This window comes from Pseudorca crassidens, chromosome 6 (assembly GCF_039906515.1).
Source record: "Pseudorca crassidens isolate mPseCra1 chromosome 6, mPseCra1.hap1, whole genome shotgun sequence".
NCBI lineage: Eukaryota > Metazoa > Chordata > Mammalia > Artiodactyla > Delphinidae > Pseudorca > Pseudorca crassidens.
The window spans coordinates 9,323,755-9,351,462 of NC_090301.1; the positions used below are offsets into that span (position 1 = coordinate 9,323,755).

Sequence of the window (27,708 nt, forward strand, 5' to 3'; positions counted from 1 at the left end):
GATTTACTAAAAGAGCTACAATAATTAAGACAGTGTGATATTGGTGCGCAAATAGACCTATACATCAATGGAGCAGAGCAGAGCTCAGAAAAAGACTCATACATATATTGGCAATTGATTATGGACAAAGATGTCAAGGCAAATCAAAAGTAAATGCAGAGGGCTTCCCTGGTGGCGCAGTGGTTGAGAGTCCACCTGTCGATGCAGGGGACACAGGCTCGTGCCCTGGTCCGGGAAGATCCCACATGCCGCGGAGCGGCTGGGCCTGTGAGCCATGGCCGCTGAGCCTGCGCGTCCGGAGCCTGTGCTCAGCAACGGGAGAGGCCACAACAGTGAGAGACCCGCGTACCGCAAAAAAAAAAAAAAAAAAAAGTAAATGGAGAGTATTTTCAATAGTGCTGTAATATTTATTTACTTATTTATTTTATTTATAAAAATAATGAAACTTGACCTGTACCCTTAATTGTAAACAACATTCAACTTGAACGGATCATAAACCTGAATGTAAAAGCAACAACTTTACAACTTCTAGAAAAAAACATAGGAGAAAAAAATCTTTGCAACCTTAGGTTAGGCAATTATTGCTTATATAGAACACAAAAACTTAAGCCATAAAATAAAAAGTGCATAATTTTTTTCAATATCGAAAACTTCTGCTCTTTGAATTCTCACAACTTAAAAATAAAAAGACAAGTTTTTTAAAATAAATTTATTTATATTTTTGTTTATTTATTTTTGGCTGCATTGGGTCTTCGTTGCTGTGCACAGGCTTTCTCTAGTTGCAGCGAGCGGGGGCTACTCTTTGTTGTGGTGCAAGAGCGTCTCGTTGCGGTGGCTTCTCCTGTTGTGGAGCACAGGCTCTAGGTGTGCAGGCTTCAGTAGTTGTGGCGCACGGGCTTCATTGCTCCGTGGCATGTGGGATCTTCCCGGACCAGGGCTTGAACCCTTGTCCCCTGCATTGGCAGGCGGATTCTTAACCACTGCGCCACCAGGGAAGCCCAAGACAAGTTTTTTTAAGGGCACAGGATTTGAATAGACATTTCTCCAAAGAAGACATACACATGGCCAAGAAGACATGAAAAGATGCTCATTGTCACTAGTCATTAGGGAAACATAAATTAAAACCACAATCAAATACCACTTCATACCCACTAGAAGAGCTAGAGTCAAAAGGCAGACAATAACTAGTGTTGAGATGATGTGACGAAATCGGAACCCTCACAACGTTGGTGCAAATGTTGGTGTAAAATGATGCAGCTGCTTTAGAAGACAGTGTGGCAGTTCCTCAAAAGGTTAAACATAGAGTTACCATATGACCTAGCAATTTCTTTCAAAGGTATAACCCAAGAGAAATGAAAACATATGCCCACGCAAAAACCTGGACACAGATGTTCACAGCAGCATCACGCATAATGGCCAAAAAGTGAAAACAACGCAAGTGTCCATCAACTGATGAACAAATAAACAAAGTGGGGTATAACCATAAAACACAGTATTATTCAGCTGTAAAAGGAATGATACATGCTACAACATGTATGAATCTTGAGCACATTATGCTAAGTAAAAGAAGCCAGAAACCAAAGGCCACATATAGTGTGATTCCGTTTACATGAAAGAACCGGAATAGGCAAATCTATAGAGACAGAAAGTAGATTAGTGATTGCCAGGATCTAGGGGGAGGAGGGCATGAAGAGTGACTGCTAGTGGGTGTGAGGTTTCTTTTTGGATGAAAATGTCCTGGTTAGATAGTGGTGGTGGTTGCATGATTTTGTTTACATACTGAAAACAACTGAATGGTATACTTTAAAAAGGAGAATTTTGTAGTATGTGAACTATAGCAACTAAAGCTCCAGTTTTTAAAAAAAGAAACAGATTAAAGAAAAAATGTTCTGCTCTTTCAAAGAAAGACAATTAAGAAAATGGAAAGACAATCCAGAGACTGGGAGAAAATACTTTCAAAACATAGATCTTATATTTGTAAATCAACTGTATTCCAATAAAAATTTAAAAACATAGATCTGATAAAAGAAAAGTAACCAGAATATAAAAGATCTCTCAGAGTTCAGAATATAATAAGAAAACAAACAATTCCATCTTTATTTTATTTTTTAAAATTTTATTTATTTATTTATTTTTGGCTGCATTAGGTCTTCGTTGCTGCACGCGGGCTTTCTCTAGCTGCAGTGAGCTGGGGCTACTCTTCGTTGTGGTGCACGGGTTTCTCATTGTGGTGGTTTCTCTTGTTGCGAAGCATGGGCTCTAGGTGTGGGAGCTTCAGTAATTGTGGCACGCGGGCTCAGTAGTTGTGGCTTGCGGGCTCCAGAGCACAGGCTCAGTAGTTGTGGCACCTGGGCTTAGTTGTTCTGCGGCATGTGGAATCTTGCCAGACGAGGGATCGACACCGTGTCCCCCACATTGGCAGGCGGATTCTTAACCACTGCACCACCAGGGAAGTCCCAGTACTCTATTTTAAAAATCATTTGAATACTTTACCAAAAAGATAGAGGAAAGGCCAATAAGCATATGAAAAGATGCCCAACACCATTAGTCATTAGGAAACCATAAATAAAACTACGATGAGAGACCTCTACACACCTATTAGAATGTCTAAAGTTGCAGCGGGAAACTGACAATACCCAAAACTAGAAAGTGTGTGAATCACCTGAAACTTTCACCCTCTGCTGGTGGCAATGTGATGTAGGACAATCAGTCTGGAAAACAGTTGGGCAGTTTCTTCGCTTCTTTAAAAGTTCATGCAGTTACCATACAGCCCAGCCTTTTTACTCCTAGATATTTACCCATGAGAAATGAAAACATGTGTTCACACAAAAACCTATACACAAGTGTTCATAGAATTTGCCTAATAGCCAAAAAATGGAAACAATACAGATGTCCATTGACTGGTGAATGGATAAACAAGCCTTGGTACATTCATACCAAAAATACAACTCAGCAATGAAAAGGAATAGTTAAGTTATATACACCCTGACACACACTATGTGGGCAAATCTCAAAAGCATTATGCCAAGTGAAAGAAACAAGACACAAAAAGCTACTGAGGGCGCTTCCCTGGTGGCGCAGTAGTTGAGAGTCCGCCTGCCAATGCAGGGGACACGGGTTCGAGCCCCAGTCCGGGAAGATCCCACATGCCGCAGAGCGGCTGGGCCCGTGAGCTGTGGCTGCTGAGCCTGCGCGTCCGGAGCCTGTGCTCTGCAATGGGAGAGGCCACAACAGTGAGAGGCCCGCGTACCGGAAAAAAAAAAAAAAAAGCTACCGAGTGCATAATTCCATTTCTGTGATATTCTGGAGAAGCCAAAACTGTAGAGACAGAAATCAGATCAGCAGTTGCCAAGAGTTAGGGGTGAAGAAAAGGACGGCTACAAAGGGACAGAAGAGAACTTTTTGGTTTTGATGAAATTGTACTATTCTTTGTGCTGGTGATTATAAAATTATAAACATTTGTTAAAATTCAGAGAACTGTGTGTTTCAGATGGTGATTTTTTTTACTGAATGTAAATTATACCTCAATAAATCCATTTTTTTAAAAAAACTAAGTATATCATCTTAATCCACCTCCTCTGCCTAAAAAAACTATATTGAAATTTATTTTTTTTTAACGTAGGGAGAGTCCCATGAATAAGAAGGAATGTCAGGTAGTTTTACTTTCTCAAAAGCTTACATTCTTCATTTTCTAAGACACAGTTAAGCACCAGTGATCGCTCACACATCACTAGCTTTGTTAAAATTTTTAGCAGTAGACAACTTACTTTTTTGAGAAAGAAATGAGCTTTGCTAAGACTGCCTCTCCCTGTTCCTCCAAACTTGTCACAGTTGTTTTAAGGCTGGAAGCCTGGCTGTTAGTTGGGAGGATGTTTTCTTTCAAGTGTTTTCACTTCCTCTCAGAGGAGGTAACTGTGGGCAATAGTGGATAAAGTCAGGAGAGATAAAATTGGATCCAATCTGCTCCTATGAGAGGTGTGGCAAACAAAATCCATGCTCTGCCCACACTCTCTTAGATCCTTTTTTTTATTTCCCCTGGTTATATGCTTTCCTTCCCAGCAGCCAGCATCTGCCTCTTTGTTGGAGGACCACCCTCAGGCTGCCCAAGTCCACCTGCCTGCTGCACTTTGTAAACCAGATGCCCCTGGAAAGAATTCACTCTCCTTGACTGTCAGATTACAGGAACTCCTTTGCACCTGGTGAGGACAACGCCAATGTACATTTTATACCAGTTCTTCTCACACTTTTAGGCTCAGCTGAATTGGCTGGGGATTGAATCACGTGCAGATTCTGATGCAGGAGGTCTTTGAGTCTCCAGTTCTCATAAGCTCCCGGGTGATGCCAAGGCTGCCCTCCAATGGCTCCCACTTTAGGCAGCAAGGGTCTCTTTTCAGAGCTCCCTACAGGATCTAGCCGAAGATGACAGGTGTCTTGACGACTTGGTCTACTTGAGTAAGAGTAAATAAATACCCAGGGACAAAATGTGGATGAGATAGATAACATGTGGTTCCACAGGCAGGCTATAGGAGAATCATCTCCAGAAGTTTCCAAAGCACCCCAGGATTTAGGAATTGAGTGAGGTTCTTGAGACGAAGGTATATTCGTGGGCGGAAAAGCTTACGAAATTCCTGCCTCCTCCCTGCAACTACTGATAGGCAATGATCTGCAAGATGTCTTTGAGCTGAGGGCAAGGGGAGCTGGGGCCATGCACACACCGGTGAGGCTGTGTCTGACAGCAGGGAGCCAAGGTGGATTGCAGACCATTTCAAAAATTTTAAGAAGGATTCTGGTGGCAACTAGCAACGGACAGTTGCTGGCGGGCAGACTGGTGTGCCTTTCGGCTCTGTCAGGAGATTACTTTGTTAGACCACGTCACAGAGTACATAGAGCTATTCATCAATCTAGTCCATACGACAGCTCCACGAAGCAATGATAAGGTGTCAAGGTTATGAGGCTAAAAAAAGTCCTCTCTTCTGTGCTCCCCTGACACTCCTCCAAACTACTGCTAGAACACTTATTTCTCCCCTTCATTTCATTCAACAAATATTCACTGAGTGCTAATATGTGCTTATTTGAACCTGTTTGCAGCCTTGGCCAGATGCCCTTCAGGCTAAGAAGTCAGGTTTATGCTCAACTACATGAAGGCAGAAGGGTTTATATCTTTGCCCCTCAGGTGTTTCTGTCTCTCTGTCTCCCTCAAGCTTTCTTTTTAATTTTTTTTAAAGTTTTTTTTTGATGTGGACCATTTACAAAGTCTTTTACTGAATTTGTTACAATATTGCTTCTGTTTCATGTTTTGGTTTTTTGGCCACGAAGCATGTGGGATCTTAGCTCCCCAACCAGGGATCGAACCCACACCCCCTGCATTGGAAGAGGACCACCAGGGAAGTTCCTGGACCACAAGGGAAGTTCCCTCAAGCTTTCTTTAAAACTTTCGGGACATAACCCAGCAGAAAGTAGAAGCTCACTTGAGGGTCACTGTAGCAGAAGGTACAGAAGCTGAAATGGGCAAAATGCTTGGAAAGTGGGGTTTGCAGTTGATGGTGAGTGATCCCTGCCCCACCACAGACCTGCCAGACCAGACTCTTCAGGGGCGAGGCTGGGGAAGCTGTGTTTTAACACCTGCAGTGATTTTAATGCAAATAAAGGTTGGGTGCCTTTGTAGCATAAGAAAATGGCCCCAACTCTAGGATGGAAAAATTAGATACTGGGCATGACAGGTCCCCAGTTACATCTTCCACCTGCTGCCCAGATTGTTTGAAGAATAAGGACCGACCAGGACTAGCACACAACTGCGAAGGAACTGGTCCCACCATATGAAAACCAAATAGAGGTGGACTCAGTGACATAGCAACACACATGATAACTCACAATGAGTTCCCGACAGCAAGGGGGATGGAAACCGTTCAGTGTCAGTCACACACACACACACACACACACACACACACACACTTGACTAATACCTTTGTTAAATACAGCAAATTTTTTTTTTGGCCATGCGGCGTGGCATGCAGGATCACAGTTCCCCGACCAGGGATCGAACCCGTGCCCCCTGCAGTGGAAGCGTGGAGTCTTAACCACTGGACCACCAGGAAGTCCCAATACTGCGAATTTTATTTCTCTTTGCTAAGTTCTCCCTTTGATACAGACTTGAATTATGTCAAGTTATAAAATGGTTCAGTCATATACAAATGATAAATAAGACACTTAGTAAATAATCCACTTTTTCTCCCACGAGTTCTTACCTTCTTCTCCTAAACAGCTTGCCGAGCACTCAAACTGCTGGTACTAGTTAGGAATATTTAAAAGTGATGGTTCCCATGTTTATATATTTCACGTAATAAGTTTTTTATTCCCAAAGCAAATACTCAACAACTCTCAGAGCCAATAGGATATTTATTGGTCAGGGAAAAGCAAGAGAGAGGTGGAAAGGCAGGTGTAGGGTTCATGGCCCGTATCAGGGGCCATGCAGAGCAAGAGGCCATGGCTGTGCTCTCCTGATTCCCAGGGTCAGACGGCCTTCCTGAAGCAGATGGACAAGCTCCTACAGAAGGGTAGTGAGGACAGAGGTGGAAAATGGATCCTCTCACCCTGCTGGAAATTTTCCAAAAGACCTTCCAGAAAAGATCAAATATCCTCTATTGTCATCCAACCCTGATTCAGTATCAGGAAAGCAAAGCTGTTAAGCACCATACGATAGAGAACATGACTGCGCAGAGCCATAAATTTAGTGTCAAAGCACAGAGGAACCAAATGACACGGCCATCCATGTCCAAACTGAAATCAATCCAGGGTGTGCCAGAGAGTTCACCTGCACCATTGCTGTGCAGAGGCCAGGAAGCGACTGAGAGGGGCGGAGCTACGGAGTCAAAAGTGGAGAAAACCTCTTCTGAAAGCTCCTCCCACATGGGGCATCTTTTGGATGTGGCTCCTGGAAAAGCAGGGGACACAAGTTCAGGACAATATCCCTGGCAGATCACATTTTCCAAGGATAGTTATGGCAATATCTTCCACCCGCCCTGCTCCTCTACAATGTAACTTTGCCACTTCTGCCCTTGAGAGGCGGGGTCCCTGTCCCCTCCCCCACCCCCAAATCAGGGTGGGCTTGTGACTGTGTCAACCGAGAAATAAACTTCTGAGTGTTCTGGAACACTGGTACTCGGAGCCCTGAGCCACCACGTACATCGTCCAATTAAGCCAAGGCTGCCATGCTGGAGAAGCCACACGCAGACCCTCCAGTCCACGTCCCAGCTGAGCGCCAGCTGTCAGCACCGTGACAGCTCAGGTGTCAGCAGTGGGACTGAGCCACAGGGCACGTCCAGCCCGGCCGACATCTGACTGTGTCCACATGAGAAGCCTCAAACCAGAACTGCTCAACTGAGCCCTTTCCGAGTTCCTGATCCACTAAATCGTGGGCAAAATTAAAGGACTATTTTAAGCGGCTAAGTTTAGGGGTGATTATTACACAGCGATAGTAAAGAGAATATACATGTATGCAAGTGAAATCCTCAAGTTGCACAGTCTCAGACTTTTCATCCTTGGCATAATTATTTCTCTTCTGCTATTTCATACGCTGTGTGTGTGGATGACAGACCACGATGTCATGAGCTAACCGCCCTCAGGAGGCTGAAAAGGGAACCTGGGCGGGAACTCCACCTCCAAAGGCTGAATTGGCTCAGCCTGCAGCGAGACTGAATGCCCTGATTTTCGAGGGTGGACCTCGTAAGTGAGCAGAAGAGAGGCAAGTACCCAGGTCATGTGGTTTGAAAGGTAATTACCTCTAAAACCCTTTACCTTCACACCAACTATCTCTTCCACCAACCTATAAAAGTGTGTGGGATTCTGCCATCAGAAATTAGGTCCTTGGGGTTACCTGAATTTTTAGTTTTCTGATAAAGTGGTAGAAAAAAGAAAACCAAGAAAGCGAATGCAGCTTAACATAAAAAGGAACATTCTAGAATTAAAGAGCAGGTGAGTATTAGGAAGTGAGCTCTCTGTCATACAAAATGCTCAAGAACTGGTCACCTACAGGGGACATAAACACGGTTAGGTTGGATCAGGAATTGGCAAGCTTCATCTGTAAAGGAGTAAATAGTAAATATTTTTGGTCTTGTGGGTCATATGGTCTCTGTCACAACTGGTCAGCTCTGCCGTTCTTGCTTGTGGAGCACGCACACGCACGCACGCACACAATGTACAAACGAATGGGTGTCGTAGTCTAACAAAACTCGATTTCCCAAAAGTGGGCGTCAAGCTGGATTTTGCCCTGTTTGCTGACCCCTGGGGTTTTTTTCATTTTTGGGCCACGCCACACAGCATGTTCCCTGACCAGGGACTGAACCCACACCCCCTGCATTGGAAGCGTGGAGTCATAACCATTGCCAGGGAAGTCCTGACCCCTGGCTTAGATTAATCTCCAACATCTTTTTCAACCCTGAGAGTCTCTGATACATTAACTTTCAAAATGCCAACACCCCCAGTAGTGGTCTCTAAACAGTCTGAACTTGGCCCTGGAATTAGTTCTCGATCTAGGCCCATGAGAATGGACACAGGTGGGCCCCAGGGATGGTCCGGGAGAGGTCAGCATGCAGAGGAGGGGAAAGGGCAAAGAAAACTCTGGTCCTGCTTGACCTTCAGAGTACAGATGACGTAAAATCAGAGAGGGTCCCTACATGGCCAGCTTCTGTGGGAGCCCGTCTGCCCACAACCTCACCCGCGCCAGCAGACGGAGATCAGGGACAAGGAGGGGGCTACTTGCTTTAATCACTCACATGTTGAAATGGATGACATTGATGCATGCTCATAGCCGGAGTGGAAAAAAGGCCAATTTCATCACTCCGGTGGGGAGCCAGGTTGAAAGCCAAAACCCAGTCCCTAGAGTTGGGCCTCCATTCAACCAAGAGAACCTGCTCTCTAAGAGGAACCGAGATGGAAGAGTAAAACAAGCCCCCAAAGCCTTAACAACAAGGAAAAACATGAAGAGACTTGCAGAATGTTTTCCTTTGCTTTTTTTATTCTTTCCATCTACTGCCTTCATTTTACACCATTCTGAACTGAAATTATCCAAGGAGAACTTGTGCCTTTTAAGAAAGACAGAGCGTTCAGGATAACTACAAGGGTATTATTCACCTGTTAGAAATTAGAGGCAAAACCCTGTTCCCGGATGCCCAGGTGTCGGCAGGCTCCTCCTGAGTCGTGTTGGCCCTTTTTCTGCTGCCGCTTCAGGCACCACCTGAAGATGCTAACACGCATCGCAAAGGCTTGGCCACACAGCCACCCGCCCACCAGAGGCTCCGTCATCACTCAGACCCCGAGAAATCAGTCCCAGTGCCCTCTCCCGTGGGTTCCCGCCTTTGATGGTTTTATTCTTCCACTGCAGTGGCTCCGGACCTCCAGATCTCCACACAGGGGAACTGCCCAGCATCTGCCCCCCAGCTCCCTGCCTCGTGGCCCTGCGAGACCAGGGCCCTGCCTGGGTCCCCGAGAGGAAGGGGCGCAGAAGAGAGCTTGTCTGGGCTTGGTTATCATCACATTCACTTTTTTGCCTTCCCCTTTCTTGTTTGTCCTCACTGTGGGATGCGGAAGACTGAGGCATGCAAGCAGCCGGGCTTTTGTGGGGTGCAGTGTGTCCATGTGAGCATACATGGGCCTCTCCTGCCTTGTCTAGTCCAGCGTGCAGGTCTCACCAGGACCTTAACACACAGCAGATGCTCAAAACTTGTGGATTTGTAGCAAATGGCTTAACTCAGTACTTTTAAATGTCTAAATGCAGGCTAATGGATAATAGCTAATTTGTGTAGCAAGCTTAGGTATCCCAGGAGGGCTTTCAAGATATGTCATATCTGATAAGACAAGGTTACCCGCCTTGAGGGGGGTTGGGGGGAGGAATGTTGTAGTGAAGGGCCAGGAGGCAGCTGTTTTCCTATTTGTCAACCATGATAGGAATATGCCAGCATTTTAATTCCCTATATGGCCATAGTGGGATTATTAGCTGAATACTATAGCCTTGCGGTCCCCAAAATGAACTAAAGGCAGTCTGGGACAGATGTGCCCTTGAGACTCATAATTTAGTATTATCTGAAGAACTGCTTCAGAAGGGCAAACGGTACCAAGTTCTCAGTCTCAGGACCTGGCTCACTCTGGAGCTTCTGATCGCAGGAACCTCAGGCTGAGTGTTCCCGGCTCGGCAGCCCCTTTATCTCACCCACTCCCTGCAGCTCATGCTTTCCTGGCCTTGCGGCTTCCCTAGCTGTGGGTCCTCCATGGCTCCCAGCAGCATTCCATGCTCTTGCTACACTCATCTGATATCAAAACACCTGCCCTGGGCCTCATCCCCTCAGTTCTCTGCTCTGGAGGGGAAGAGTGGGAAGGGAAAGCTGGGCCCCTGGTGGGCTCCAAAGACATTTGCTTGGTAACTTTGCCCTGGACGGTCCCTGTTTACAGGTGTCATTTAAATTCTGAACCTCAGGTCTTGGTGCTGGGACTTCCTTTCCTTTCTTCTTCTCCGCAGTTCAAGAAACTTTCCCTGCAAGTCTCATCCCCTCCACGCTTCTCACACCTTTGGGTTCTCTGTTAAATTTAAACAGAACATAGAGAGGACCTTTTGCTGATCTGTTTAAAATGCCCTGAGGCAAACTTCCTGACAGGCGTACACCCTTCTAATCCCCAAGACAGAGTTTTTCAAAGAAAAGGGGAGCAGAGAAGCCATGATTCTGGACTGAACAAGTAAAAAATGTTTTCCCACAGCAACTGTTTTGCTGTCGGCAATTAGAGAAAGTTTGACTTCCACAGAAGGAGCAGGACAAGATCTGCAAAGAGAGGAGGACTTCTGACTCATCCAAGCTTTCCTCGTGCCTTAGAAAGGCCCGCTCTGTGCCTGGGGCCGCCTGGAATCCACCACACAGGAGAGCCACGGAATCAGTCGCAGCAAGGTGCACAGGCCACGTGTGAGTCAGGATCTTCGAACTAGCAAGGGATGGATCTCAGCTCAAACTGGCTCAAGAGTACAAGTGGTTCACGTAATAGAAAAGCACAGACGATTCTGGAAAGCATGGCTGGGCCCAGCTGCTCAAATGAGGGCATCTTTTCTTTGTTTCTCAACTCTTGACTCTGTTCTCTTTGTGCGGACTTTAACCTTAAATCGTATACACACGCATTCCCCAATAATTCCACGAGGTAGGAAGAGTTTCCCCGAGTAGTGTGAGGCTTGGGTCCTACCAGCTCCGCAAGTCCAGCAGAGACCACCTCTTTCTAAACTAAGTGCTGGGATTGGGGGTGATTGGCTTGGTTTGGGTCACAAGTTCATTCCTAAACCAATTCCTATGGTCAGAGAGCAAGAATGCCCCAATAGGCTGGGCCTGGATCCTGGAAGTGCAGCAGAACTCTCACCAGCAACAGCTCCCCAAGGGAACACCAGGCTGCTGATGGCAGGAGAAGGAAGAACAGACGCTGGGCAGGTGGCAACGGCAGAGGTGCCCTCCAGAGGACCAGAGGTGTACAAACCTGTGGGCACACAGAACAGGTCCTGGTCATTTGGATCTGAAGGAACTAGGTTGAGTGGAGTCAGGAAAAAGAGTAAAGAATTAGGGTTTCCCTGGTGGCGCAGTGGTTGAGAGTCCGCCTGCCGTTGCAGGGGACACGGGTTCATGCCCTGGTCTGGGAAGATCCCACATGCCGCAGAGCGGCTGGGCCCGTGAGCCATGGCCGCTGAGCCTGCGCGTCCGGAGCCTGTGCTCCGCAGCGGGAGAGGCCACAACAGTGAGAGGCCCGCGATTCCAGTCTAAGGAAGGAAAAAGCACATGGAAACACGGAGGCATGAACTGAGGAGAATCCACTTTGCCTGGACCACTGGTGGCACAGAGATGTAGTGGGAGATGACACCAGAAAAGGGAGCTGGGCTCAGATCGAGCTCTTTAAACAGCCAGTTAGGGAGTTGGGATGCCTGTTCTTCACGGCAGCTGTAGCCTGCGGGGACCAGGGGGTGCGTCCCTGAGTTTTGTTTCGTTTTGTTTTTGTCTAGAAATATATACCCAACTGGAGGCTGCGCGATGTAGTGGTGAAGTGCAGGGACTCCGGAGCCAAACTCCCTTGATCCAAATCCCAAGCTGTGTGTACCTGGCAAGTTCCTTAACTTGTTCGTGCCCCTGTTTACTCACCCATAATTGGGGGAATGAAAGCATCTCGACTACGGAGGTGTCGTGAGGATTGAGCAACAGAGGACGTGGCGCGGTGATTACTCTTACTAGCCAGCACACACCAGTGGTCGACCAGTTGAGTGGTACCACCTACCAGCCACACTGCTGTGTGAACTACCTGATTCATGACGGGACCATCCCTCCAGTTCCACTGCTGTAACCAACTTCTTCAAACTCAGTTAACTCAGTGTGCGTAGATTTCGCTTCCTTCCTATAGCCCTTTGTCGGAAAGCTGATTAGAAGCTCTGCGGTCATGGGCAGGAAAGGATGTGCCAAAGGGTGTGTTTTACCCGTCATGATTGGGTGGAGAGCCAACTTCTTCATCGGGTACCCCCAAAACATCATTATTTGCAAATTATTCTTCTTGGGCCCATTCAGTGTCTCCAAAGGAAGTTTCGTCCTGTCTCCTGTTTGAGAAATATGCTCCAGACCGCTGGTGTCTGGGGGGCAGAGCAGGTGAAAGGTGCTGGGGGATCTCACCGTTCGGTGAGCAGAATGCACCCCTTCCCGCTCTCTGCCACAGCCCCACTTTCTGTCCTGCCTGCGCGCACATCTAGTTCAATTTCTCCAGAAAATAACCTCACTGTGGGTTGGGAGATGGGCAGTTCCCTGGCTAATTGTCTGATCCAATTAGTCTGGAGTGTGGTTTGACCATCTGGAATTTTTTAAAACTCCCAGGTGATTCTAACATTCAGTCAATGCTTGAAACCACTGCCTTAAAGTAACACGTCCCAAATGTCAGTTATTTGCCCACCATCTTGCTGAACGATGATCTACTTACAATTTTCTTTAAATGAATTTGTCTTTTAACTTAAATTTTATTTTCAAAGGAAGTGTCGTATCATTAGTGTAAATGGAAAACTAGTCTACCCCTTGCCAAGACCAACCTAAACGTATAAAAGAACAATGCAACCCTCTCCTCGCTTCCCTCAGCCTCCTTTGTTTTACCTTATAACACTTGTCACCACCTGAAATATTGCATATTTTATTCTCCCCTAGAATATAGGCTCCGTGAGCACAGAGGCTCCTGTTGGCTTTGCCCAGGGTAGCATTCTGCATCACCTGAAACTAAACTGGCACAGTGGAAGCTCTCGGTAACTCTTGTTAAATAAGGACATAAATAAAGGAAGCCATAAATAAATAAATGAAAACAAACAAGGTTATTAATTCCAGCTAGATAGAGCTACTGCAGGATGACTACTAAGCCTGCAGCCTGCTCTCGCCCTTAATAAATTAGACAGAGGTGTTAAAGACCTTTCTACTCCTAACTGAGACTTTCTCCTTGACTATTCAAAGGACTAAATAAGAATTGGACATGCATGTGTTTATTACTGATTTGTCAGCACCTAGAAACAGTGTCAGGCACCTTATAGGAGCTCAATAATATTTTGTAATGCATGAAAGAGACGCAGTGTTAGCCATTGCTAGTCACTGCACAGCTGAAAATCACCAGCCTTCCCATCTCAATCTCTGGAAGGTATTGCCTCAAGTCATCCTGACAGACAGTCCTGATACCCAGGAAGCACATCCTCCTATTTTTGCAGCCAACACAACCTCTAGGAATAATGTCCCCCTCACTCCTCTCAGGTATATCCAAATTGAGGTGGGCCAGACCATTGTTTCATCCTTCACGTTGACAAACCTCTCTCCATGTGTTACCGAAAATGGGGTCTGGCTCCTCACCACTCAAAAGCCAATACTCGCGAGGCAAGGCTGGTGGAAAGGAAAGTTTGCTTTATTTCAGAGTCTGGCAACTAGGGGAGAGGGCCGACTCATGTCCAAAGGCCGACTCCCCCAGTTGTCGGCCTCCGAAATGAAGCAAACTTTCCTTTCCACCAACCTCTTCTCCAGAGTATTGGCTTTTGAATGGTAAGCAGCCGGACCCCACTTTTGGTAACACGTGGAGATTTGAAACCACATGAAGCGCATTTGATGGTGTAGGGTTTTTTTTTTCCTTTTTTTTTTTTAACCCCATGTATCCTAAAGACCCCACTGTCATTCAAGTGAGTACAACCCCAGGCTAGTTACACATCCAATACGATGCTGACCTCAACTACAGTGAAACCCAGCTAACCATGTTTCGTGTAAGAGCAGCTAAGTAACCAAGGTAACCCCCATCATTCAGTCCACTCACAACAAGGCAAAAGCCATTGAGAGCTGGGCTCGGGATTGAACCAACCATTCATGACAAGATTTTTGAAAGACAGCTCCCTCGTCTGGCCATCTTCGTCCCCGTGGAGCTATTCACACAACGAATTGGAAACAAGCACATGGCTTAGGTCGACATCTTTATTTAAACACCCTCTCCCATATTCCACCTGATTATCTCACCCCACAAGGGGAGAGGGGACCACAGTAAAGTACTTAAAGAACAATTCCAAGGGACGCTCTTTTCTGCAAATGTTCACTCCTCTTCGCTGAGCAGGTTGCTCTCCTGCTCTGATTCACCCCATCCTGCTCCAGGGGCACAGGTGGGCTCACCTTCCACAATCTGAATGCACAATGAGGCTCGTAAAAGAGGCATGAGAGAGGTAGACAGGGCAAGAGGAACCCAGCGGAACTGAGAGATATTACATCTGAACAAAGGAAACTCCTTGTAGCTTTCCTGTATTTTCCAGGACTGCCTAAGATCTGAAACCAAAGGCTGGGAAACAGGAAAAGAAAAAGCGGTGAGGTTAGCCACAGTTTCCTGCAATACTGTTAATGAAGGTCACAAGAGCACTGTTTGATACTACATGGAATTCAGCACCAAAAAAATTCAGTTAGAAAATAACATGCTACGTGCCAGGCATTGTTCTAAGGACTTTACATACTTTCTAAATTCTTCTTTACTCCTAAATACTTCAGGGAGCATTTCCTAAAAACAAGGACATTCTCTTACATTACCACAGTAAATTTTTCAAAATAAAAAGTCTAACAAAGTTATAATACGGTTACCTAATCTCTGGCCCTGAATCAAATTTGGCCCGCTGTCCCACTCCAATTGGTAAAAGCAATCACACGCTGCGTTAAGTTGTCATGGTCTCTCTCGTCTCTTCTACCCTGGACCGTTCCTGAATCTTCATTTATCTTTCATGACGCTGACCTTCTTGAAGAGTACAGGCCCTGTTATGTTTTAGAAGATCCCTTAATTCAGGTTTGTCTGATGCATCCTCACAATCAGATGTAGGTTATGTATTTTTTTTGTCAAGAGTCTCACAGAAGGGATGCTGTGTGCTTAGTGCCTCACACTGGGAGGCATGGTGATTGACGTCATATAGTCTAAGTCATTTAATACCTCACCAATCCAAAGGGTTAATCTCCTCCTCCTCTTTTTCTTCTTGTTCCCATTTTACAGACGATCACACTGAGATGTAGAGATGCTAAGTAACCTCATTAAAGGTGAAATAAGTGATGCAAGTTGGGATTTGAATCCAGGCAATGAGGCTCCAGGGTGTATGCTCTGAACCACTGATTTATGCTGCCTCTCCAAAGGCCTCTGCTGAGTTTTCTCTCAGAGGGGGCATGGGTTTCAATGACACCATTAACACAACGTTAGAAACAAGTCTCCTAATTATATGCCAAGCACTGTGCCAACACGGTGCTTTACACGTATCGTCTTATTTAATGCTTTCAGTATCCCTTTGATGTAGTTCTGCCAGCACACCCACTCGAGGGTGAATGCACAGGCTCCACAGAACAGAGGGGAGAAGCGGGGCTTCCAGCTCGGGTCTGACCTCACCACCTGGATGGCCAAGCTCTGGATGCTCTTAGATTCTGCCACGCATGCTCTGCTGCTTTGCAACCAGGAAGAGGACAGCTCCTGGGTTTTCATAACCACTGGTTACACAGTCCTAAGAGTTTCCTAACGCTGGCCTTCGGTCTTCACAATACAGTGAAATCATCTGATCTTCTCTGGCAGAGGAGCCAGGGTAGGTCTGGCTGGGGGACTGGTCTGGGGCTGGAAGATCCACCAGTGTCTCCGAAAGAGCCCCGGAAGTTCAATTTGTTCTCAAGGTGAAGAGAAAACTGGAGACTTGAGACACAAGGCAAGGTCAACACGAGCAAGAGTCAGGAGGAAAGCCCAAGTCAAGGACAAGACAGAGCAAAGAGGTCCAAGAACATTGCTACAATAGCTGCAGCCCATTCTGATTCATCTCTGGCTAATAGGTTTCCTAGGTGTATCTGTCGAGCTTAAAGGTACAGGGTAGACGTATAAGAAATCCACCAAAAATGATCATAGAAAAGAGAACCACCTTCCTCCCATGTAAAATAGAAGAACCTGCTTTGCTGATTGTCCCTTAAACTATCCATACATTGTTCTTCAATAGCTTGTACTAATTTTACTAGATAACACGTTTGTCTCACAAATGAGACGTGGTTCAAGTACTTCTCCCAAACTCCTTTCCTCTTAAATTTAAGGCATTCACATCTCATGTCTTCAACTGCTTCCATCACAACCATTTGCTCCTGCAAATAAAGGTACAGTGAGGTCGTGACTGACAAGAAAAAATGTTTGGTGTTTCTCATCCAGACTCAGTCCTATTTATTGATGACCTTCTCAAAGATTATGATGTGGAGTTGACTTCTGAATGTTAAGCATATGCTTGTTTAATGCCAATGATCTATTTTTGAACACTCAAAATATTTTTAAAATAGTATAAGTTGCAAGTGTGCTCTGTTTCATGGGAAATAAAATTCAACTCCTGTTTATATACTGATATATAAACATTTCAGTAGACGAGGATTCTTCTAGCCTCAGAAGGATTCACTGCCTTTCCATTAGTGAATACTCTGACAGCATTTAAAATTAGATCTGATCTACATGACACTTTTCAGGAAAATGGGTATTAAATAAAAGAAGAAAAACCTATAGGTTCAAGAAAAAGCCATAATCATTTGCTAGTATCACTGATTTCATAAAAAAATTTAAAAATAATTTATAATATTAGCCAACAAAACTACAATACAACCCCCATGAACCAAGCATTACTTCTTTTAGGACACGTGTGAGAAAATGTTTAATTTCCAAGTTAGAGGCAGAACCGGAGTTTTAGACCTTGTACTTTTATGAAAGCATATGCTACTACATGAGGATATTGGTTATTTTTATCAGAAAGAAAAATGTAACAAACGTGGAAGACTAATGTAAGGACAGGAACGTGTTGCTAATCTTGCTGTGTATCGCTTCACCCTTGATGGGCTCTTTGAATTTGAAGCCAAGGTAAATGTAAGCTTGTAACCACCCCTGCAGGCAGGAGAAGTTTTGTAGGTGCTTTGGGATGAAGTCTGGGGAAGTCCTAGACCAGGAAGAAAATCCTGAGGTGCCTGAGATTTCTCTTACATCCTGCTTGTCATAAACACCCCTTTAGAAAAGCAAATGGGCTCCTCACGTAATCTCATGAACTAGACCTGCAGGAACCACAAGGGCTCTGTTGCAGCTTGTCCATCAGACAGGTATGTGCGGGCATGGAGACCAAGGGTGAGGCTGCAGGAACCCGAAGCAGAACATAGGCTGATGAACATAAAACTAATACGCTTTTCTATTGATATGCATTAGACAAATGTATAACTGGAACATCACAACCACGATTTTATGGACAATATTGCTTAAGATGAGGAAGGTATTTATTTATTTATTATAAAATATTGGCTATATTCCCTGTGCTGTACAATATATCTTTGTAGCTTATTTTATACATAGTAGTTTATACTTCTTAATCCCCTGCCCGTTTTGCCCCTCCACCCCCCACTAGTAATCACTAGTTTGTTCTCTATATCTATGAGTCTGTTTCTCTTTTGCTACGTGCATTTGTTTTATTTTTTAGATTTCACATATAAGTGATAACATACAGTATTTGTCTTTCTCTGTCTGACTTATTTTACTAAGCATAATACTATCCAGATTCAACCATTTTGTTGCAAATGGCAAAATCTCATTCATTTTTATGCCTGAATAGTATTCCACTGTATATATATATACCACATCTTCTTTATCCATTCATCTGTTGATAGACACTTAGGTTGTTTCCATATCTTGGCTTTTTTAAATAACGCTGCTATGAACATTGGGGTGCATGTATCTTTTAGAATTGGGGTTTTCATTTTCTTTGGATATATAACTGGGAGTGGAATTGCTGGATCATATGGTAATTCTATTCTTAGTTTTTTGAGGAGCCTTCATGCTGTTTTTCACAGTGGCTTCCCCAATTTGCATTCTCCCCAACAGTGTACAAGGATTCCCCTTTCTCCACATCTTTGCCAACATCTGTTGTTTGTGGTCTTTTTGACGATAGCCATTCTGACAGGTGTGAAGTGGCATCTCATTGGGTTTTGATTTGCATTTCTCTGATGATTAATGATGTTGAGCATCTTTTCATGTGTCTGTTGGCCATCCATATGTCTTCTTTGGAAATATACCTATTCATGTCTTCGGCCCATTTTTTGAGTTGTTCGTTTTTTGTTATTGAGTTGTATGAGCTGTTTATATATTAATATACTGATATTAGCTGTTAATATACTGATATTAATCCCTTATCAGTCATATCATTTGCAAATATTTTCTCCCATTCAGTAGGTTGTCTTTTCATTTTGTCCATGGTTTCCTTTGCTGTGCAAAAGCTTTTAAGTTTAATTAAGTAGAAGGTGCTTAAAGAACAGAGTTAATTAATTCATTGTATCTTGGACTTCAGGTACATAGAAGTGGATTCGTTATGCTTAGATTATAACCCATTCTCAGTACTGGTTCATATATAGTCCACTCCAGTAATTTTGGTAAAGGTTGGGTAGGGGGACTTTTCATTTTTTATTTTTTGCAATTCAATGATTTTTCATAGATTTGCACAACCATCACCAAAATCACTTCTAGAACATTCCATCACCCCAAACAAGCCCTGTACCCATTAGCAGTCACTGCCTATTTCCTCCCCTACATCCCCAACCTAGGTACCAGTAACCCACTTTCTGTCTGTTTGTACCTATTCTGGACATTTTGTATAACTGAATCATACAGTATGTGGTATTTTGTGACTCACCTTGTTTACTTAGCATAATGTTTTCAAGACTCATCCGTGTTGTAGCATGTATCAGTACTGCATTTATTTTTATTGCTGAATAAAGTTCTATTATATCTCTCTTTTTTTTTTTTTTTTGCGGTACGCGGGCCTGTCATTGTTGTGGCCTCTCCCGTTGCGGAGCACAGGCTCCGGACGCGCAGGCTCAGCGGCCATGGCTCACGGGCCCAGCCACTCCGCGGAATGTGGGATCTTCCCGGACCGGGGCACGAACCCGTGTCCCCTGCATCGGCAGGTGGACTCTCAACCACTGTGCCACCAGGGAAGCCGGATATATCTCCTTTTATTTATCCATTCATTAGTTGCCAGACATTTGGATTGTTTCCATTTTTTGACTATTATGAAGAATGCTGCTGTGAACATTCATGTACAAGATTTTGAGTGGACGTATGTTTTCATTACTCTTGGGCATTTACCTTGGAATGGAAACGCTGTGCCATATGGTAATTCTATGTTTAAACTTTTGAGGAATTGCCAAACTGTTTTCCAAAGCAAAGTATATGAGGGTTCCAGTTTCCCCGCATCCTCACCAGCACATATTGGTCAAGTTGACACATGAAATTAACCATCACAGTCTACTGCATTAAGCTTGCAGGGGTGTGGGTCGGCTGCCTTCTATACTGAGAGATGGGTGGAATGATGGTCTGGGGTAACCACGTGGTTCTAGGTCATGTTCGTATCTGAATTGGCTATAAAAATGGGACAGTCAAGGTGGCACTTTAGGGTATTACTCTAACACCTTCAATATTCTGTGCTAGAACTTCCTCAAAAGCTGATTTTCTCCCACTCTCTGCTTAATCCACACCATTAAGGCAACAAATTTAAGGCAAAGTTTGTCCACATCCTTAGTGGCACCCCAACTCCAACATGGCGTTATGAAATCAGTTGAATGCATGATAAAAAAAACTAAGAGGAAAGGATTTTAGAAGCATCACTTGAATCATTTTATCTTCTTAAGGGACAAGGTTATTACCTGATACAATTAAGTTAAAAGTGAGATTACTATTGTGGAACAATATGTAATTTGCCTAGAAATCAAGAGGTGATGTCAGGGTCTTGTACCTCAGATACCTGAAAAATGTTCAGTGCTTGTCTTTTACATTTTAATGTACAATGGCTTTCTGTTCATTTAACCCAGGCACACCAACCGGTGACTCACAGATAGGAGGCTCCTTTGCTCCAGGTCTGCTCTCAACCTACCTGTGTCAACAAGAGACTGCCAGGCAGTTAAGAGCAATGAAACTTGTGAAGACAAAATGATCTCTTAGAAAAGCCTTCTATGGGAAATGAAATCAGTGTCTTGAAGAGACATCTGCACTCCCGTGTTCATTGCAGCATTATTTACAAAAGCCAAAATAGGAAAACAGCCTAAGTGTCCACTGATGGATGAATGGATGAAGAAAGTGTGATATATACACAATGGAACATTATTCAGCTATAAAAAAAGAAAGAAATTCTGCCACTTGTGACGACGCAGATGAACGTGGAGGACATTATGGTAAGTGAAGGAAGCCAGGCAGAGAAAGACAAATACTGTATGATCTCACTCATATGTAGAATCTAAAAAAAAAAAAAAAAAAGTTGAACTCATTGAAACAGAGTAGAATGGTGGTTGTCAGGGTCTAGGGGGTGGGAGAAATGGGGAGATGTTGGTCAAAGGGTACAAACTTTCAGTTATGAGATGAGTAAGTTCTGGAGACCTAATGTACAGCAGCATGGTGACTACAGTTAACAGTACTGTAAGGTATACTTGAAATCTGCTGAGACAGTAGATCTTAAGTGTTCTCACCACCAAAAAAAAAAAAAAAAAGAAAAAAGAAAAGGTAACTACATGAAGTGATGTGTTCATTAACTTGATTGTGATGTGATAGTCATTTCACAATGTACCTGTGTATCATCACATAGCACACTTTAGATATATACAATTTTATTTGTCGATTATACCTCAGTAAAGCTGGAAGGGAAAAAAAGAAAAGCCTTTTTGTGGGCATTCTAGTTGTGAAGTACCCATGGTCCAGAGGAGAAGCTTCACAGAGAGCAGATGAGAGGTGGCCTGGGGTGGTGTGCAGTGGGGTGAGGACTGGCTTTCAAAGGGCGCAGGAAAGGGCTTCCCTGGTGGCGCAGTGGTTGAGGGTCCGCCTGCCGATGCAGGGGACGCGGGTTCGTGCCCCGGTCCAGGAAGATCCCACATGCCGCGGTGCGGCTGTGCTCGTGAGCCATGGCCACTGAGCCTGCGCGTCCGGAGCCTGTGCTCCGCAATGGGAGAGGCCACAACAGTGAGAGGCCTGCGTACAGCAAAAAAAAAACCAAAAATAAAACAAAGGGCGCAGGAAAATTCTGGAGTTATTTGATGGAGGTGATGGTTCCACAGACTTATCTGAAACTCATCAAGTTGTACATTTAAATATATACAGTCCATACTTCATCAATCAAACCTCAATAAATCTAAAAGATTTCAGAGGGGGAAAAAAGACTTAAAAATCTTACAGACCTCTTATCATCTGCACTTAAGGTATTTGCCAGGAACCCCATCTTGACTTACTGTCAAAAGCCTGGTTGAAATGGGTGATATCTGAGAAGGTCAGGCCAAGGGAATACTAACCATCCATTTGCTCATGTTCCAATCAGCAAAAGTAAAACGTTTGGACCACATAAGCCTGGTGCTTCATCGAAATGTCCTCACTTTCTCATAATGTTCTCAATTATTTTTAGTCAAAATTTGATAATGTGAATATTATTTTTTTGCAAAAAAATAAAACAGAAACAAGAAAGGAAGGGGAAAAGGAAGAAAGAAGGAAATTTATGATAGCTAGAATAATGGTCCTTCAAAGATGCCCACATCCTAATCTCTGGACCCTGTGAATATGTTACCTTACATGGCAAAGGGGAATTAAGGTTGCAGATGGCATTAAGATTGTTGATCAGCTGACCTTAAAACAGGCAGATTATTTGGATTATCCAACAATCCAATTACCACTGCTAGGCCAAATGTCATCCCAAGAGCCCTTAAAAGTGGAAGCAGGCGGGACTTCCCTGGTGGTGCAGTGGTTAAGAATCCGCCAAAGCAGGGGACACAAGTTCGGGCCCTAGTCCGGGAAGATCCCACATGCCACAGAGCAACTGTGCCGGTGCACCACACTACTGAGCCTGTGCTCTAGAGTCTGCGAGCCACAAGTATTGAGCCCACGTGCCACAACTACTGAAGCGTGCGCACCTAGAGCCCGTGTTCCGCAACAAGAGAAGCCACCGCAATGAGAAGCCCAAGCACCGCAACAAAGAGTAGCCCCCGCTCGCCGCAACTAGAGAAGGCCCGTGCACAGCAACAAAGACCCAACGCAGCCAAATAAATAAATTTATTAAAAAAAAAAACAACAACAGTGGAAGCAGGAGACAGATGTGAGTATACAGAAAGGCACAGAATGGTGCACAGAATTGCTGGCTTTGAAGACAGAGGACGTGGCCGGGAGCCGGGGGATGTGGGCACCCTCTAGAAGCATGAGCGTCCCCTAGAGCTGCCAGAAGGAACACAACCCTGCCAACTCCTTGATTTTAACCCAGTAAAATCCATTTCGGACTTTTGGCCCCCAGAACTATGAGATAATAAACCTGTGTCGTTTTCAGTCACTAAGTTTGTGGTACTACATTACGATAGCAATAGAGAACTACTACAGAATCCTTCAAGTGAGGTAAAAATAGCACTGGCTTCAGTTATTCACACAGTCATTTAACAAATATTCAAAACTTTCCCTGGGCAAAGCATTGTGTTGGGAACAGAGTAGGTATACGTGGAAATGAAACCTGTACCTGGTACCCACGAACGCAAGAGCCAGGCAACAGTTAGATACCGGGGAAAGCGCAGGGAGAGGTACCACCCAAGATGGGACAAAGAATAAGGGATTTTCGGTCCCCTTTAGCTGAGAACACTTGCAGGGCCCGCCCGACTCTTCCCTCACAAACTGTCATATTTTGCGGTCCAGCCTTGGGTGAGGGCTTTTTTCATCACTTCTCCCCTATCTCAGAGAAATGGAAGACACTTCCATTCCCACCTGCATCTTAGGTTTCGGGTCCTTTCCTCCAGCTATAAACGTGCCGAGAGCATTAGCGAACCTCAGCCAAAGCTGGAAACTACAGCCGGCCACGAGAGTGTGCACGTGAGGTGACTGCAATTTTTTTTTTTTTTTCCTGCCAAACCAGAATTAGCCGGTATAGGAATGAACGAGCATGGAGATTTGAAATTGCACGGATTGGAAGGAAGCTCAGGTTAGGTTCGGGCACCTCCAAACGCACCCTTTTTAAAACCACACGGACTGAGGCCTTGAGCTCCAAGCTCCACAAAACGGAGCTGGCCCGGCAGCGAGCGGCAGAGGCGCCGGGAGCCCGCACAGCGCGCCGAACCGGGCGGAGCGCAGAGCCGCGGGCACCGGCACCTCCAGAATGATAGGCGACGTTGCCACAAATCTCTCCGCCCAGCCGCTCAGGGGGCTCCGAGGGAAACAGCAAGTTCGGGGATCGGGGCGGGGAGCCCAGTGAGGCCGCCGCCCCGAGGGCTGCGGACAGTGAGTATCCCGGGCCGCGCTGCATCGCGGGCCCGGGGATGGAGCTGCGCCGGGGGCATCTTGGGCTGCGGTGGCCGCTGCGCCCTAGCCGCCCGGGAAGCGGTGGTGCGGGCCCGGGGCCTGGTAGGGGAAGGCGTCCAGAGGGTCGAGGGCAGGGCTGAGCAGAGGCGCGGTGGTCCCGCCCAGGCCGCCCGCCGGGGTGCTACGGAACCGCTGGCGAGGCCACCTCGGGGCGGGCGGGCGGGCGCGCCGGGGCGGAACGTGGGCACGCGCCGCGCTCCCACTGCGGCCAGGGCCCCGCGCGCGTCGTCCAGGGCGCACGGCGCCCCTCGGAATCCCCGCCCGACCCCAGAGGCGCGCTGGTTCCCGCGTCCAGCCTTACTCCCGCCTCCTCTCCCGGCCCGCGTTAGCCACTCGAACTAGCAGTGCTGGGGCGGAGAGGGGGAGACCCGGGCGGGGGCGGGGCGGCTGCGGGACTTCTGGGGGTGCGGGATGCCTCCCCGCGCAGGCCGCCGGGACTGCGATCGGCCTCGCTTCCCCGCGGAGCTGGCGAGTTCCGGGCGCGCGGGATGCCCGGGATGGGGGCCAGGGGTCTCGGGGTGCCGGGGAAGGGGGAGCACACAGCGCCCGGGAGGGGGCTCCGGGGCGGCGGAGGCGGCGCTCGAGAGATGAGGGTTGGCGCGGAGGCCGGATCGCCGTGGGCCAGCCCAGGGCGTGCGGACGCTTGTACCCCAGAGCGGTTCTGATCAAGGCCCCTTGGGGAGGAAAGGAGAGACTGAAATGGGGCTAGGGACCCGGGGCGGCCATTTCGGGGCTAGACGCCGCCAAGGCCACTGACGGTGTTTTAGGAGCTCAATTCTGCTTACCAATTAATTAAGCCGTTTTCCTTCTGTGGAAAAGTTGATCCAGGCTCTCATTAGCAAGGATGAGTAAGGGTTATTATTGGGCATTAGAAAAATTCCTTTTCGCCTTGCCTGGCGTGTGTGTGTGTGTGTGTGTGTGTGAGTGTGTGTGTGTGTGTGAGAGAGAGAGAGAGAGAGAGAGAGAGAGAGAGAGGGAGAGAGAGATAAAATAGGCTTTGGAATCCCTCAGGCCCGAGTTCAAATTTGGCCTCCACCACCGGGTAGTTTAACCTCTCTAACCTGCATTGCCCCCATTCTACAAATAGCCTCAATTTCCTCATCTGTAAAATGGGGCATTAATACAACTGGACAGAATCGTTGTGGAGAAGCCGTTAAGCACAGTTCCTGACCCATAGAAGGCATTTATATTTTTAGTTCCCCCTGATACAGCGTGAACCTAGATAGGGTTCCCCGTTTCTCTTGCTCTGTTGTCTCTGCACAGCTCAGCTCCCCAGCCTTGGCTGCTCCAGCCTCTTCAGCCTGTTGGCCTCAAGTGCGCCCTCTAAAGGCTCAAGATGTCCAGTGCGCAGCCGGTCTAGAGGGCAGATATCGACAGAGCCAAATTACAGATGTGCCCGCCCCACGCCCACGTCTAATGAAGAACCTGCTACCAACATACTCTGTCACCTTTGGGGAAGATTGTATTTTTAATTTTAATTGGGCGCTTTCCCCTTTACCGCTTATTTACAGTGAGCTCACCACATTGTAACATAATCAACAGTAGCCAAATTAAAAAGCAATGAATTGGGCTTCCCTGGTGGCGCAGTGGTTGAGAGTCCACCTGTCGGTGCAGGGGACATGGGTTCGTGCCCCGGTCCGGGAAGATCCCACATGCCGCGGAGTGGCTGGGCCCGTGAGCCATGGCCGCAGAGCCTGCGCGTCCGGAGCCTGTGCTCAGCAACGGGAGAGGCCACAACAGTGAGAGGCCCGCGTACCGCAAAAAAAAAAAAAATCAATGACTTGCTTATAAAATTTGCTCCCCTAACAGAGTTGTGGCAAATTTAATTTCGTTTTAATCTCTGAAACACTCGAACAGGCTATATAGTATTTTCACTTCTGCCAGTTACCAGCTAAATACGTAGCTGACGTCCATGTCATAGCCTGCGTGTGTTACTTCATTTCCCCCATGAATGGTTTCTCTGTCACCGGTAGTAAACTCACTTTAGGGAAGAATGGGGAGTTGACTGTTGATCCCATAATCTTCCATAATCTTCCCATTTCCTTCCTTCAGCTTCTTCAGTGCAAGGCCCTAACGTTATGTGCAGAGCTTCCATTCTAGGTGAGCCCAGAATGGGTTACATTTCACACGTCAGTCCTTAGCAGAAACCCCACGCTCACTGCTCCACTTCCCCCAGTGTCCCACACGTGTTGTCATTTTGCATGTGTGTCAGTGTGTGGAAAAGATGGGGGAGCTTGAAGACCGTATGGTGGAGAAAGACTTGGAGCCTGGCGAGAAGTGGCCCAGAAACCCTTCCTGATTCTCCCTCTCTCTCCAGGTGCAGAGGAGGGTCCTAATGCTCAAATGATTATTTTGTATCTTATTACATAAATGCTGAAATGCTAAAGCAGACTTGGGGGTGAGGGAACAGACGTTTATTCTTCCGTTGCCTTTTGTTTGTTTTAGTTAATCTGGCTGTACAGTCAGATAACTCTGATTAGTCAAAGCAGGAATGACTTTTAGAGAGATTTGGGTGTGAAATGCAGACAACCCCATTGCCGGGAAGATCTTCAGGGACCTCCTGCGGATCTGATGGAATTTTGCTTTACCCACCCATAGGCTCCATCTGATACTATTTTCTACAGGCACAGTTGTGCCTCTTTTTTTTGTTTGTTTCTTTGTTTTTTACAGTTGTGCCTCTTGAAGAAAACTTTTCCATTAAACGCCATTTAACGTCCTTTCTTTATGAACAGATAAACTGGAAATGTCAAGAGCAACTCAATGGCAACTGCGTCTCTTAACCCATAAGATAAATAATTCAGTGAAAATATAAAGTTCTTAACATTGCTTAGAAAAGTGCTTGCTATTTCAACTCATAAGTTGAAAAAAATATGACTTTTGTATTATTATTATTTCAAAGTCTTTCTTACATGTAGGTGGGCTTTAGGAAAATGCCAAGTTGTGTGTTTTATCTCATTAAACACAGATTGTAAAACAATGTTATTATTATTCATCTAAGCCAGTCACACCCCTTATCAAGCTGCCTGGTTCTCCTCTTTCTGGCTCCTTGGGATTCTGTGTACCACTACCAGGGGCGAAGGGAAGACAACCATCAGACTCCACTTCGGAACCCTATCTAGCTTCATCCTCCTGGAACTTTTGACAGGGTAGCTCGGTTATGGGCTGTGAGCTTTAGAGAGCAAGGGCTATCCCATCCCTTTCTATCGCCAGGCAGACTGTCCTCTCATGGGGGGAGAGGAGGGTGGTGGGAAACACACACACAAGCCTACAGCCCAATGTAGACTAGACTTCCCAAGGGAAGTGGCTCTGAATTGCCACTAATCTACTGTAGGCAAGTAGCTGAACCAGATGATGTTTAAGAGGTAGAGAGAGGGGCCTTGACTTTCTTATAATAAAGTTAATATACGTTTATTTAGAATTTTTTACCAAAGAGATAAAGAAGAGGAAATTACTTGGAAGACAATCGTCCCAAGAATAATCTCCATCAACATTTTAGTTTCACTCCAGTCTTTTTTTCCTACAGATACATATTTTTAACAACAACAACAACCAAAAAGGAATTATTTCATGTGCCCCATTTTGTGACCACCTAGTATAATTCAACCTTAGCGTGACCTTCTTTCTCTGTCTTCAAAGAGCCCGTACAGTTTTATCTTTGATGGTGCACTTGCATTGCATGGCTATACCATGATTGACTGATTTAACATGTACTCTAATGTTGGATATTAGAGATGTTTGCAGGGGTTTTTTTTTTTTCCTCATTATTTCAAGGTTTCTCTATTAGAATTTAGTTGAATCTTGAAGGATGAGCAGAAGAGGACCAGG

General features: G+C 45.8%; 1 protein-coding gene across 4 annotated transcripts in view; it reads left to right on the forward strand.

The window, feature by feature from the left end:
• Positions 1-17,659: 17,659 nt before the first annotated feature.
• The window catches only part of SLC16A14 (solute carrier family 16 member 14), a 37,192-nt gene continuing 27,143 nt past the window's right edge, over positions 17,660-27,708 (forward strand). Inside the window, exons 1-2 of one of the 4 annotated variants that reach the window (XM_067740288.1) lie at positions 17,660-17,797; positions 20,385-20,744. The gene's annotated coding sequence lies outside the window, so the exon portion shown is untranslated. Of the gene's footprint in view, positions 17,798-20,384; positions 20,745-23,451; positions 23,507-23,534; positions 23,803-25,935; positions 25,984-27,708 lie in introns of those variants that run through there. The other 3 variants (XM_067740289.1, XM_067740287.1, XM_067740286.1) reach the window with 3 other exon arrangements.